The sequence below is a fragment of the Symphalangus syndactylus genome, chromosome 7 (genome assembly GCF_028878055.3).
Source record: "Symphalangus syndactylus isolate Jambi chromosome 7, NHGRI_mSymSyn1-v2.1_pri, whole genome shotgun sequence".
Lineage (NCBI taxonomy): Eukaryota > Metazoa > Chordata > Mammalia > Primates > Hylobatidae > Symphalangus > Symphalangus syndactylus.
In genome coordinates, this window is record NC_072429.2 from 29,162,886 (window position 1) to 29,178,119 (window position 15,234).

The 15,234-nt window shown below is 46.7% G+C and overlaps 1 pseudogene; it reads left to right on the plus strand.

Annotated features, from left to right (window-relative positions):
• The first annotated feature begins 4,065 nt into the window (after positions 1-4,065).
• Positions 4,066-5,702, plus strand: LOC129486092 (transcription factor SOX-30-like; annotated as a pseudogene).
• The last annotated feature ends 9,532 nt before the right edge of the window (positions 5,703-15,234 follow it).

Genomic DNA, 15,234 nt, shown 5'->3' on the forward strand with positions numbered 1-15,234 from the left:
GGTGCCTGGAGCATGAGGGTGAGGGAGAGTAGAATTAGAATAGGAACAGAAATGGTAAATGAAGGGAAAAATCATAAAATAAAATAATAAAATAAAACAGGAATGGGGATTGTAAAGCACAACAACGGTTCAGCCAAAGATATCCATATACTAATGCTAGGAAGGTGTGAATACATTACCTTACTAGCAAAAGAGATTCCACAGCTGGGATTAAGATAAGGATTTTAAGATAGGAGGGCTACTGTGGATTATCTTGGTGGGTCTAATACAGTCACAATGGCCTTAAAAGGTGGAAAATGGAAATAGATAGGCCAAAGCAGGAAATGCAGGGTTGGAAACGGGTCAGAGTGATGAAACTGTTGGCTTTGAAGAAGGAAAAGGTCCATGAGCCACGCAGCCTCTAGAAACTAAAAGTCAAGGAACAGATTGTTCCCTAGAGCCTCTAGAGGGTAAGTTGCCTTATGGATACCTTGGTTTTAGATCCATAAGGACCATTTCGAACGTCTCAACTTCAGAACTGTAAGATAATACATTTGTGGTATTCTAAGCCACTACATTTTGGTAATTTGCCGCAACAGCAATAAGAAACTAGTACAAGAACTTGTGCAGACCAAAGAAAATGCTCTGTTGAAACTGTTGAAAATGATTAACTCAATTCTCTGCACCAGAAGTCCAAAAAGAGAAAAAAAAAAAAAGTCCCTCTACCCCCGAAAATTAGCCTTAGAGAGAATTAGCCCTTCCCCACCACATACACACATAAATTAGAATTGATTCATACCTCGTTTGTTCTAAGAATTAGCACGTAGTGGCAATTATAACCCCAAATTTCTTAAATATAAGTTTAATTAATTTCATAATGTTTTAAGGATACAAAATATCCCTTTTCCACCAATTACTCTGAATTGGTTCCTATTTGTATTAATCTGCATGGGCTGCTATACTGAAATACTGCAGGCGGGGTGGTTTAAACAACAGAAATTAATGTTTTCACTGAAGGTCTGGCAGGATTGGTTTCTAAAGAGGGCTCCCTTCCTGTTTTTTGTATGTCTGCCTATTCAGTGTCTTCACATGGCCTTTCCTTGGTGCATATTGGGGTTGCGGGGAGGAGAGCTGGAGTTTCATTTTATGAAGGCGGGGAGGAGAGCTGGAGTTTCATTTTATGAAGATGGGAATCCTATCAGGACCCTATCCTTATGACCTCATTTTAACCTTAATTATTTCCTTAGAGGTCTCATCTCCAAATACAGCCACACTGGGGGTTAGGGTTTCAGCATATGAATTTTGGGAGGCAACATTCAGTCCATAATGCTGATTTAATAAGATCACATTAAGAACCTTCTTAGGAGATGTTGTTGTGACTTTGGACAGTTTTCATATTAATTTAAGATTTCTTTGTAAAAAGGTAAGTTGTATAAGAAAAGAAGCCTCATTTGTCCTAGTCACTGTTGTATTCCTAGAGCCTAGTACAGGACGTGGCACATTCTAGGAGAGGCTCTGATTCTTCTAAGTTAGGCCTCTAACCCAATCCCATTCTTTATCTGGGTACCCCACCACTTGCCCAAAGTCGTCCAATCAGTGCTGCAGTCTATTTCCTTTGGGTTGGGAGTCTCCTCAGTATCATGCCTTCAGGGTTCACCAGAAAGATGTTAATAGACCCTACCACATACCCAAAGTTAGCCTTTGGGTTGGGGTTTTCCACAGTATAGTCCATTCTGTGTGAACAGAAAGATGTTACAGGACCCCACCACTTACCGGGCATTTCTGCACTAAATTCCAATCTGGGTCACCAGAAAGATGTTACAGGAAAGGGGTCCAGATCTAGACCCCAAGAGAGGGTTCTTGGATCTCGCACAAGAAAGAATTCAGGGCGAGTCCATAAAGTGAAAGCAAGTTTAGTAAGAAAGTAAAGGAATAAAATAATGGCTACTCCATAGACAGAGTAGCCCCAAGGGCTGTTGGTTGCCCATTTTTATGGTTATTTCCTTTTTAGACCATATAGGGTAACTTCCTGACATTGCCATGGCATCTGTAAACAGTCATAGTACTGGTAGGACTGTAGCAGTGAGGATGACAATAGGTCATTCTGGTTGCCATCTTGGTTTTGGTGGGCTTTAGCTGGCTTCTTTATTGCAATCCGTTTTGTCAGCAGGGTCTTTATGACCTGCATTTTGTGCCAGCCCCCTATCTCATCCTGTGATTTAGAATACCTTAACCATCTGAGAGTGCAGCCCAGTAGGTTTCAGCCTCATTTTACCCAGCACCTACTCAAGATGGAGTTGCTCTGGTTCACACACCTCTGACAACTTATTTGTCTGCCTCTTTTATTAGCTTTTGCTCACGCACACAGTTGACTCTCCCATTTAAACCTTAGTACCGTGGTTCTCAAAGCAGGGTGTGGGGACGGACACTCTTAGAGAGCCGCTAGGTTAAAACTATTTTCATAATAATCCTAATGCAATATTTGCTCTTTTCACTTCATTCTCTTGTGAGTGTAATGTGGGGGAAAATACCGTTTTTCTTCCCCCATGAAAATGTGTTACCATACCATGGTTTTATTATTGTTTTAAGTGAGTTGACAGCTATCTTTAAAATTTCAGTTTTTATTTATAACATAGTAAATATTGACAGATAAAATCCAAATGAACAAAAGCTCTTTGGGGATCTTCAGTAGTTTTTATGGGTATAAAGAGTTTTTGAGATTAAAAAAAAGTTTGAAAATCATTGCCCTTGTCTATCTGCCAAGTATAAGAACTCCTATTGACCACATTTGATACCACAGGATTAGACAATGAATTGGGGTTGGTCTTCTTTGAGTGATAACTTGTCTTGATTGCAAAAATCATCTACGTCAAGATAAACTATAGCTTTTGGCCACAATGTCATTTAGAAATGCAGCAAATGTTAATACAGGATTTCTTTTTGTTTTTCTTGGTGATGTTTAATGGAAACAAACACAATCCTAGTAAAAGGAGAAGCATAAACATGGAAAGGATTTGGAAGAGTGTCTAGCGTAAGAGTAAGCCCTTAACACAGGTAGTGATTATTACTGTTTTATTATTACCCTATCACAGTCACTATTCATTTATTTATTCAACAAGTATTTATTGAGTACTACATGCCAGGCTCAGTGGTCTGCACTGGGGATTCAGTGATGGGCAAAACACAAACAGTTCTGCCTTCAAGGACTTTATAGTCAAGTGGGAGAGGCAGTGGAATAATCACATTAAAAATTCTAATTACAAATTGTGGTAAGAAAACGAAGTGACAGAGGTATAAGTAGACCAAGATTTGATCTGACTTTCAGTCAGTAAAAGCTTCTCTGAAGAAGTCCCAGTTGAGCTGCATTGAAAAATATACAGGAGGAATTAAGGAAACACAAAGGAAAGAGTAGCGCACTAAGCATGTTTAAAGACCCTTCGGTAGAAAGAGAATGATGAGGGGGCCAATGTGGCTTAAACCCAAAGACTCAGGGCTAGAGTGGTAACTGTTTAATGGCAAAAACCACAATTATGTTTGCACCAACCTAGTAGTAGTAGTAGTAGTAGTAGTAGTAGTAGTAGGTTAGATCCCAAGCCATTTGGGGATTTTAAGGCTTTGCCAAGGATTTTAGACTTTTATCACATATCAGTGGGCAGCCACGGAAAGCTTTAGGAAAAGTGTGACAACCTTAGATTTGTATTTTCAAAAGATAGCTGGAGTGTAGTGGGGCAAGGCTCACAAACAGGGAGATTTATTTACAGGGCTTTGGCAGTATCCAGGTGAATGATGGTGGGAGCCTGGAACAGGGTAATGGCAGTAGAGACCCAAAGGAGTGGATAAATTTGGGAATTCAATATTCAATATTCAAATATTTTGGAAGTAGGGCCACAGGGCCTGGCGATTAATTGAAAGCTTAACTAGCACAAGAACGGCACAAAGTCGAAGACTCTTCCCAGCAAGATCAGCTAATGGGTTATTGATAAGTTGCAAAACTTCCCCCATTCTTCCTTGGCAAAGATTCAAAAGCCCTGGTGATACTCAGGGCCGATAGATTACTCAGGCCGCACAAAGCCCGCGAACAAGGCCGTGCACGTCTTGAGACCCAAGACTTTATTCTCTGGAGGTCAGCGGCCTGGAAGCACAACGTTTCTTGGGCAACGCCATTGTCGCAGCTCCGGGCGGGGAAAGGATGACTAAAGACAACGGCCGGGAGAGAACTCCACGAGAGAGGGAGAGTCAGAGTGAAAACTGGCAATGCGTCCTGAGGCTCCCGCCATCACGGGTGATTTGAGGACTCAGCACGAGGCGAGAGTATGGGCCGGGAAATGCCACAAAACCCGCCTGTGATTGATCGGATGGGGGTATCGGTCACTTGTGATTGGGTGAGGCCGAGACATAGAGCTGACTTTTGAACCACGTAGGGTTCTGGGTAGCAAAGGCCTTGCAAGGGTCTTAACCGAAAGGGGGAGGGGGAAGGTCGCCAACAAACGGCTGAGCTCACAATCCGGGCCGGGGCGTTCCCCAACCCCCATGGAGAGAGCTAGGCCGGAGCCGCCGCCTCAGCCGCACCCTTTGAGTCCCGCTCCCTCCCTGCTGCCGGTCGAGGGCACCTCCTTTTGGGCAGCAGCCGTGGAGACCCCTCCGTCGCCGCCCACGCTGTGCGCAGCCACCATTGCGACCGTGGCCGCCTGGTGTAGGGAGGCTTTGGTGCCGTGTGCGGCGCAGCGCCTGCTGGAGGTGAAGCCGGAGCAGGTGTTGCTGCTACCACAGCCCCACGCTCCGGGCAAGGGCGCCGCTTCCTCTCCCAGCTGCAATTCAGGCCCGACCTGCGGCTCCTGCCGCCGCCGGCCTCTTCCGAGGGCGCCCCCTGTAGGCCCGAGTTACACCCATTGCAGCCCCGGGCGCTGCACGTCAAGGCCAAGAAGCAGGACCTAGGGCCTTGCCTGGACCCGTCGGTGAGGCTTCGGGGGGCCGTGGAGACCGGTCCTAGAGCCTCCAGGGCGGTCAAGTTGTAAAGCCTCGGGCCGGCCCTCGACTACTTCCGAGGGAACGAGACGGGCAAGCTGGAGGCGGAAGAGGTCATGAGGGACGCGATGCAAGGCGGGGAAGGAAAAAGCCCGGCGGCCATCTGAGAAGGTGTGATCAAAACGGAGGAACCCGAGAGACTCTTCCAGGACTGCAGGCTCGGTGCGGAGCCCGCGTCCAATGGCCTGGTTCGTGGCAGCGCGGAAGTCATCTTGGCCCCAATGTCCGGTGCCTTTGGGCCGCACCAGCAAGACCTCAGGATCCCTCTGGACTCTCCACACTGTTTCCCCTGGGGCCCGGATCCAGTTTCAGGGAGCTCCGCCTTCAGAGCTGATAAGATTGACCAAGGTTCCCCGGACACCAGTGCCTATGAAAATGCAGTCCCTACTGGAGCCTTCTGTAAAAATTGAAACCAAAGATGTCCCGCTCACCGTGTTGCCCTCAGATGCAGGTATTAGACAGCAGGGGAGTCGGTTTTCAAAACTGCGCCTGTGTTGCCCCATAGGGTATATCAACAGTTCCCAAGTCTGAACTACAAAAGTAAAGTAATGGAACTGATTCTTTTCAGGGCAGAGTCTGCACAGGTATCACTTCTGATCGACGTATACATATAGCAGTAAAATACACGAACACCTTCAAAATTCTCAAGTATTTTTTTAAAAATCGATTTTAAGGCCTACTATTTAGATAGGACTAATTTTGTGCACAAAAATAGAAGTATTCTTGATAGACATTTTCGTGGTCCTCTAGCTAGAAATTGGGGCCTTTAGTCTCCCTGCTCTGTTACGTGGCCTCATGGCCAGGTGTACTCTTGGGCCAAGTGACAGGATGAAGAGAGAAAAAAGGCAATCGAGATTTCCTCTTCCACTTTTCAGAACGCAGATCCTTTGGTCAGATAAAAGGATTCTGCTCTGTCAGAGTTTTAGGTGCTTTTCTGGCTGCTACTGATACTGCTGCTACCAAAAAAATTCTTTTTTCTTTTTTTTTTTTCTTGAGACGGAGTCTCACTCCGTCGCCAGGCTGGAGCGGCGCTCGGCTCACTGCAACCTCCAACTCCCTGATTCAAGCGATTCTTCTGCTTCAGCCTCCCGAGTAGCTGGGATTACAGGCACATGCCTCCAAGCCCAGCTACTTTTTGTATTTTTAGTGGAGACGGAGTTTCACTGTGTTGGCCAGGATGGTCTCAATCTCCTGACCTCCTGATCTGCCTGACTCGGCCTCCCAAAGTGCTGGGATTTCAGGTGTGAGCCACTGCGCCTGGCCAAAAAACATTATTTTTTTCTAGAGACAGAGTCTCACTTCGTTCCCCAGGCTGGTCTCAAACCTCTGACCTCAAGTGATCCTCCCGCTTCAGCCTCCCGAAGTGCTGGGATTACAGGCATGAGCAACCACACCAGCCTTGTTAATATTTCAGAGTCCTCAGATGGCTGCTTCATGCATCCTGTCCAGGGCTTTTAGTTTCAGCCAGTGGGAGAAACAGACTATGCTTACTCTATCTTACTTAGAACTGGAACCCCAAGAAGTTTATTTATTTATTTATTTATTTATTCATTTATTTTTTTGAGACAGAGTTTCTCTCTTTTTGCCCAGGCTGGAGTGCAATGGCACAGTCTTGGCTTACTGCAACCTCTGCCTCCTGGGTTCAAGCGATTCTCCCACCTCAGCCTCCCGTGTGGCTGGGATTATAGGCACATGCCACCATGCCTGGCTAATTTTGTATTTTTAGTAGAGATAGGGTTTCACCATGTTAGCCAGGCTGGTCTTGAAGTCCTGACATCAGGTGATCTGCCCGCCTCTGCCTCCCAAAGTGCTAGGATTACAGGCATGAGTCACCGTGCCCGGCTGAAAGTTATTTATTTATTTATTTATTTAGAGATGGTCTCACTCTCTTGTCCTGGCTAGAATCCTGTAGTGTGATCACCGCCCACCGCAGCCTCAACCTCTCAGGCTCAAGTGATCTTCCCACCTCAGCCTCCTGAGTAGCTGGAACTTAAAGGCACTGGCCACCATGCTCAGCTAATTATTATCTTTTATATCTTTTTACATTTTTTGTAGAGACAGGGTCTCACCATGTTGCCCAGACTGGTCTCAAATTCATGGGCTCAAGTGCTCTGCCTGCCTTGGCCTCCCAAAGCGCTGGGATTATAGGCGTGACCCACCACGCCTGGTCAGAAATTTATTTTACATGCTGATTTGTAGAAAACGGAAAACAAATATAGTCCAACCACAATATCCCCATCCTCCTAACCTAGTCAACATCTTAGTACTGTGATATATTTCCTTCCTCCTGAGCATTTTTTTCATAGTTGAGAAAACATAATTTTCATTCCTTCTTTTCAAAGTTTTAATTACTTTTTTTTTTTAGATTTTTATACAAAATAGAGATGGGGTTTTGCTATGTTGGCCAGACTCGTCTCAAACTCCTGGGCTCAAGTGATCCTTCTGCCTCGGCCTCTGAATGTGCTGGGATTACAGGTCTGAGCCACTGGGCAGCCATTGCTCCTTGCTCCTTTTTAAATCTTTTTTTTTTTTTTTTTTTTTTTTTTGAGACGGAGTCTGGCTCTGTCCCCCAGGCTGGAGTGCAGTGGTGCAATCTCTGCTCACTGCAAGCTCTGCCTCCTGGGTTCACGCCATTCTCATGCCTCAGCCTCCCGAGTAGCTGGGACTACAGGCACCCGCCACCATGCCTGGCTAATTTTTTGTATTTTTAGTAGAGACAGGGTTTCACCGTGTTAGCCAGGATGGTCTCGATCTCCTGACCTCGTGATCTGCCCACCTCAGCCTCTCAAAGTGCTGGGATTGCAGGCTTGAGCCACCGCGCCCAGCCTAAATCTCTTTTTAAATATTCAGAATTGGACATGGTGTGACCAGGATTTCACATCCTTCTTAACCTAAGAAGTTAAGGTTGAGGGCTTTTGAGATGGTCCACATCCTTTTCCTAAATAGTTCACTCTGTTCTTTTGGACTCAGAGTAGAGCAGCCTTTTACTCAGACAACCCAGGAAGAAGGTCATGTTGAGGTTTGAATGCAGTCCTATAGTAGGGGAGAATGAAATGGCCCCATTGCCTAATAGCCTGGCTTGGAACAGGGATTCTAGGCCTCTGTTTGATTTCATGAACCTTTAACTTTTCCACTCCAAAAGTGAGGAAATCACTTTCTTTCCAAAGTCAATTAAATTTGGTTTGCTAAGTTTCTGGGGAGTTTATAATACCTGTCAGATAAACAGGGACCTGCTGTTGGCCCTGAGGATTTCTCAGAATGACCTCTGTTGAAATGGTGATCAAATCCCAGGGGCAGGTAACTCTTGACCTTGAAGCACGCAGCCCTGCTTTCCTATCCTGGAATGCTAAATCCAAATGCCCTTAGAGGCCAAGCGCAGTGGCTCATTTCTGTAATCCCAGCACTTTGGGTGGCTGAGGTGGGAGGATCACTTGAGCCTAGGAATTTGAGACCATCCTGGGTGTAGGGAAAAGAAAGAGATCAGACTGTTACTGTGTCTGTGTAGAAAAGGAAGACGTAAGAAACTCCATTTTGATCTGTACTAAGAACATTGTTTTGCCTTGAGATGCTGTTAATCTGTAACTTTAGCCCCAACCCTGTGCTCATAGAAACGTATGCTGTATGGAATCAAGGTTTAAGGGATCTAGGGCTGTGCAGGATGTGCCTTGTTAACAATATGTTTACAGGCAGTTTGCTTGGTAAAAGTCATCACCATTCTCCAGTCTCGATTAACCAGGGGCACAATGCACTGCGGAAAGCTGCAGGGACCTCTGCCCGAGAAATCCTGGGTATTGTCCAAGATTTTCCCCCGCTGAGACAGCCTGAGATATGGCCTCATGGGAAGGGAAAGACCTGACCGTCCCCCAGCCCGACACCCGTAGAGTCTGTGCTGAGGAGGATTAGTGTAAGAGGAAGGCCTCTGTCTCCTGCATGTCCCTGGGAACGGAATGTCTCGGTGTAAAACCCGATTTTACATTCGTTCTGAGATAGAAGAAAACCGCCCTGTGGCTGGAGGCGAGATACGCTGGTGGCAATGCTGCTCTGTTACTCTTTGCTACACTGAGATGTTTGGGTGGAGAGAAGCATAAATCTGGCCTAGGTGCACATCCAGGCATAGTACCTTCCCTTGAACTTATTTGTGACACAGATTCCTTTGCTCATATGTTTTCCTGCTGACCTTCTCCCCACTATCACCCTGTTCTCCTGCCGCATTCCCCTTGCCAAGATAGTGAAAATAGTAGTCAATAAATACTGAGGGAACTCAGAGACCAGTGCTGGTGTGGGTCCTCTGGACGCTGAGCGCCGGTCGCCTAGGCCACTGTTCTTTCTCTATACTTTGTCTCTGTGTCTTATTTCTTTTCTCAGTCTCTCGTTCCACCTGATGAGAAATACCTACAGGTGTGGAGGGGCTCGCCCCCTTCACCTGGGCAACATAGGGAGACTCCTTCTCTACAAAAAGTTAAAAAAAAAAAATAGCCCAGAGTGGTGGTGCACACCTGTAGTCCCAGCTACTTGGGAGACTGAGGTGGGAAGATCACTTGAGCCCAAGGAGGTTGAAGCTGCAGTAAGCTACGATGGCACCACTGCACTGCATCCTGGGCAATAGGGTCTCACTCTGTTGCCAAGGACGCAGTGCAGTGGTGCCTCAATGAATAAATAAAAATAGGAAAAAAAAAAATCATAGGAATCCATTACCCTCCACCTCTGAATTGTGGCCCAGTATCACCTAGGAAGGAGCTTGGGATGAATATTGAGAGGTGTGGATTCTCATCCTGACTCATCCATCACTTGGCCTTTTTTTTTTTTTTTAGACGGAGTTTCACTCTTGTTGCCCAGGCTGGAGTGCAATGGCGCTATCTCGGCTCACTGCAACCTCTGCCTCCCAGGTTCAAGTGATTCTCCTGCCTCAGCCTCCCGAGTAGCTGAGATTAGAGGCATGCGCCACCATTCCTGGCTAATTTTATATTTTTTACTAGAGACGGGGTTTCTCCATGTTGGTCAGGCTGGTCTCAAACTCCCGACCTCAAGTGATCCACTCGCCTCGGCCTCCCAAAGTGCTGGGATTACAGGCATGAGCCCCACGCCCAGCTCCACCACTTGGCTTTGACTTTAGGCAGACCCTGGAATTTTTCTGAAATTCTGCCTACTCTGTAAAATGGGAATCACAATGCCATGTGTGCATAGGAATGCACCCCACAGACCTCTAATTACAGAAAGCAAAATTGACTACGGGCTCCCAACTGTTGCACTATGAAATCCATCATCATGTTTATAGTGAGACCAGATTTCCTTCAAGCTTTTTTTAGCTAGTTCCTGGGTATATAAGGGATACTAAGGCAGGCCCATTTCTGGGAGACATGCTAGACCTGCCCTTGGCCAAACATTTGTAATGACTTTTCCTGAAGAAAAAAAAAAAAAAAGGATGTTTTGTTGACTGAGCTGGGCAGTGCCAGGCTGGTGGCTTCTTTTCTTCTGTTTCTGTTTTTTTTGTTTTTTTTTTTTAGATAGGACCTCACTCTATTACCTAGACTGGAGTGCAGTGGTGCAGTCACGGCTGCCACCTCAGCCTCCCAAGTAGCTGGGACTACAAGCATGTGCCACCACACTTGGCTAATTTTTTTTTTGAGTGACAAGAGTGAAACTCTATCTTAATAAATAAATACATAAAAATAAAGTTTTGCACATAATTTATGAAGCCCATAAAGGGCATCTTAAGGGCCTACGCTCTTAGAACATTTCTGGAAGGATACAGAGAAATGGTTATTGCTGTGGCCCTGGAGAGGAGGAGGGGAAATTTCCTTTATTGAATACACTTTAAATGGAATTTTATATATAGTGCTTGTATTACGATTTTAAAGTTTTTAAAATCTGTTAGTTATTTTCAAGGAACTGCTGTTCTAACACTTTGGAGTGATCACAAACTCACATACCTTCAGGGGCCAGGGAGATTAAGTGCCCTTGGGTTTAGGGAGATGGCAGTGGTGGGAGCTGCAGCTAACTGCAGCTTCCATACCACACCCAAAGTACTTAAATTCAATACCATGAGAAGCAAAGTGTTTGATCAAATCAATGCCCCACTATTGGTCCCAGGAGGACTATTAATTAGCGACCTCTGCTTAGAGTGATAGTGACAGGTTTTATCTGAAAACCTCTCAGAGGAGTCAATGATTCCTTAGTGAAGTATGCAGAATCTCTAAAGCAATGAGGGGTTGGGGGGACCACCATGGAAATTACCTGAGAGCTCCAGAGAATATGGCTGGTTCTGCATAATGCAATTTTTACAAAGAAAGGGTTATCCATACAAGCCTCTGTTTTCCTGACGTGTCCAGCCCCTGCCTGGTGGAAACTCCTAGTCTGATGGGAGATGGACAGAGTCTAGTCTTGGAAGGCAGAGCTCATGTCAGGGCAGGCCCTGAAAGGTCTGAGCTGAATTTCCTCAGGTAGAAATGAGGGGGAATCTATATTCCTTTCAGGGTGAATAGTAGAATCAAAAGTTCTGAGGTGGGCCAGGCATAGTGGCTCACACCTGTATTCCCAGCACTTTGGGAGGCCCAGGCAGGAGGATCACTTGAGGCCAGGAGTTCAAGACCAGCCTGGGCAACACAGTGAGACCCCTGTCTCTACAAGAAGTAAAAAATATTAGTGGGGCATGGTGGCACATGCCTATAGTCCTAGTTACTCAAGAGGCTGAGGTGGGAGGATCACTTGAGGCCAAGACTTCAAGACTGCGGTGAGCTATGATCATGCCACTGTACTCCAGCCTGGGCAATGAGAGGAAGAGGAGAGGAGGGGAGGGAAGGGTGGGGGGAAGTGAGCAGGAGAGAGGAGGAGGGAGGGGTGGGAGGAAGTGAGGAGGGGAGAGGAGGAGGGAGGGGTGGGGGGAAAGAAAGGAGGGAAGAAAAAATGGAAGAAAGGAAGAACAAAAGGAAGAAAGGAAGGAAGGGAGAGAGGGAGGAAGAAAGTGAGTTCCAAGGTGGAAAATCAAGGGGCCTGTTTGGAGAAGTGAGAGAATTCATGGGATTTGGCTCATGGGAAGAAGTGTGGGAAATCAGGTTGAAAAGGCAGGTTCCAGGGAATCAGGCCCTCCCAGCCGTCTAATATGACAAAGCTAAGGAAGAATTCTTCCTGGTGACCATTTCATTCTTGTGGAATGAGTGCACTCAGCCCCCCAGAAGTAACTGTGCAGGGCTTGGTTGGAACCCCAGTGACCAACCATTGCTCCTGACCAGGTTCCCAATAGGCACATGCTGGCTTGGGATGCTCCAAGGCCGCCTGGAGGATATGGATCTATCTCAACCCAATTTCCTCCTCCTAGGGGATTAACTGAATATGAGGGAAGAGAGCAGATCAATGCTCGGAAAGGGAATGTATGTTGCTCAGGGTCTCAGAGGAAATTGAGGAGTCATACAAGCTGAACTCCCACTTCTAGATTCTTATTCCAAGGCTCACTCCCCCGCACCAGGCTGCCTCTTGAAGTGTATGTGTCAACTCCAGGTACAACGCAACGATTACAATTCCCAACAAAACCCCCTTCCCATTCACCTACAAGATGCTAGGCCTTGGGCTAGGTTCTTGTCAAGCTAACTGGGTTCTCAGAACAAGCCTATAAGATAGGTACTACAATTACTCCCAGTTTCCAGGTGAGGAAGGTGAAGATCTAAGGGGCAAAACGACATTCTTCTGCAAGGCAGAGCCAAGATTCCAAATCAGAGCCATTTGACTGCAAAGATTGTGCACATCAGATAAAGGAAACCTCACTGAAGCAGGGAGGGACACACACAGCCTTCCAGGCTTGTGAACAGCATTTCCAGACGCCAAAGAATTGCACAGAGAAAATACTGTGCAAACCAGATTCTCCCCATAAAGCCCAAAGGAGGCATCCTGCCTTCAGCCAGAGGCACCAGACTCCAGCAGCTGATTCCTGTTTCATCTGATTCCTGTTCTTCCTACTCCCCTCTCCACCACACCGAGACTATTCAAATATAAGCTTTGGCTGGGTGCAGTTGTTCACACCTGTAATCCCAGTACTTTGGGAAGCTGAGGCAGGCAGGTCACCTGAGGTCAGGAGTTCAAGACCGGCCTGGCCAACATGGTGAAACCCTGTCTCTACACAAATACAAAAAACAAAAAAAAAAGCTGTGCATGATGATGGGTACCTGTAATCCCAGCTATTGGGAGGCTGAGGCAGGAGAATCGCTTGAACCCAGGAGGCGGAGGTTGCAGTGAGCTGAGGATCGTGCCTTCATGAAAGCAGAGGATTTGAGTCCGTTTTGTTCATTAATGATTTCCAGCACCTACAAGAGTGCCTGGTATGTATAAGTTGCTATTAATAAATAAACATGTGTTGGATGATGTGGAAGGTGAATGTTTTTTAACCATAGGGAGTTTTTTTTGTTTGTTTTTTGAGATAGGGTTTCTGCTCTCTCACCCAGGTTGAAGTGCAGTGGTGCGATCTTGGCTCACTGCAGCTTTGACCTCCTGGGCTCAAGCAATCCTCCCACTTCAGCTTCCCGAGTAGCTGGGAGTACAGGCACACGCCACCACACCAGGCTGATTTTTCATTTTATTTTATTTTTTTTGTAGAGACAGGGTCTCACTACGTTGCCCAGGTTGGTCCCAAACTCCTGGCCTCAAGTGATCCTCCCACCTGGACCTCCCAAAGTGCTTGGATTACAGGCATGAACCACTGCGCCTGGCCAAACTTAGACCATCGCGCAAAGCTCCTGTATAGGGGTACTTCCATTAGCTGGGAGACCCAACTTGAATGACAGTGGCTTGGTGACAGAAGCTTTGAAAATGCTCCTGGATGAGCAGGCTGGATAAGGAATACCACTGGGAATCACTTTGTAAAGTGATTAGTCAAGTTAAACTCTCCCTGAGCGATCATTTTGGATAAGCCTGGACTTTCTTGCTTTGCTCAGAGCAGGATTTGTTTCCTTCCACTCAGCAGACATTCATGAAGCATTATGTGTGCAAAGCTCTGTGCCACATCTCAGGATCTGAGAAATGGAAGGAAGTGCAGAAACCACCCACCAGCCCCACCATTCCTGAAGAGCAAGTGGGAGAGCTGAAACCCAGAGAGAGATTACTGAGGGAGACAGGAGGTCCCAGTCCAAGGCCTGCCCCTGGCTCTGTCCCCTCAGCCCTGATAGGTCTGCAGACTTTCAAAGTCAGCAGCTGGACCAGGCCCAGAATTCTAATAGGCAGAGTAACACTTCTGACTTAACAAAGGGCTGGGCTGGAAAGTGTTCCTGCTAGGGGTCTCCAGGAATTAAATGACTTTGGTGGCCATGCACGGTGGCTCATGCCTGTAATACCAGCACTTTGGAAGGTCAAGAAGGGAGGATCACCTGAGGTCAGGAGTTCGAGACCAACCTGGCCAACATGGCGAAAACCCTTCTCTACTAAAAATACAAAAGTTAGCCAGGTGTGGAGGCGCATGCCTTTAATCCTAGCCACTCAGGAAGCTGAGGCAGGAAAATCACTCGAACCTGGAAGGCGGAGGTTGCAGTGAGCTGAGACTGTGCCACGGCACTCCAGCCTAGGCAATAGAGTGAGACTCCATCTCAAAAAAAAAAAAAAAGAAAAGAAAAGAAAAGAAAAGAAAAAAATGCCATGTAGGAAATGACATACAGATAAGCCTTGAAGGATGAAGAGAGAGCTAAAGGGGCATTCCAGATGAAGGATCTTCACAAATAAAGCTACAGTGCGGGGACTATCCGGGTGTAGTCTGGAGAGCAGGCAGAACAGGGAGTGGGGACCACTGGAAGGCTACTGGAGCCATCATGGTGAGAACCACTGGAAATGATGAGCCCTGGGCTCAGCACTTTACATCCTCATGCTAGACCTTGGAAGTAGGTTCCCTTACTACTACCACATTCTTTCAGATAAGGATGTGGAGGTCCAAGGAGGTGACAAGGTCACAAGGCTGACTGGTGGTAGAAATAGCACTTAAGCCAGGTCCTTCTGATGCCTCCCCCTGACCTCCTTACCACTGGAATGCCAGGCAGTGGCATTACTGAGGCCTTCCATCTAAGGTACCACTGTCCCAGCACACTTGGCTTGGCATGTCACCTTCAGACAAGTGGGCACCGAGAGGTCAATCTTTGCCTTAAGCATGGAAGCTAGCTTGATCCCACATTTTTGAGTTGAGCATCTACGAGACTATCAGGACCTCCTTCACCAGAATAGAGGGGATGCATGGGCAAGGAATATGAGGATTGCTGAGGA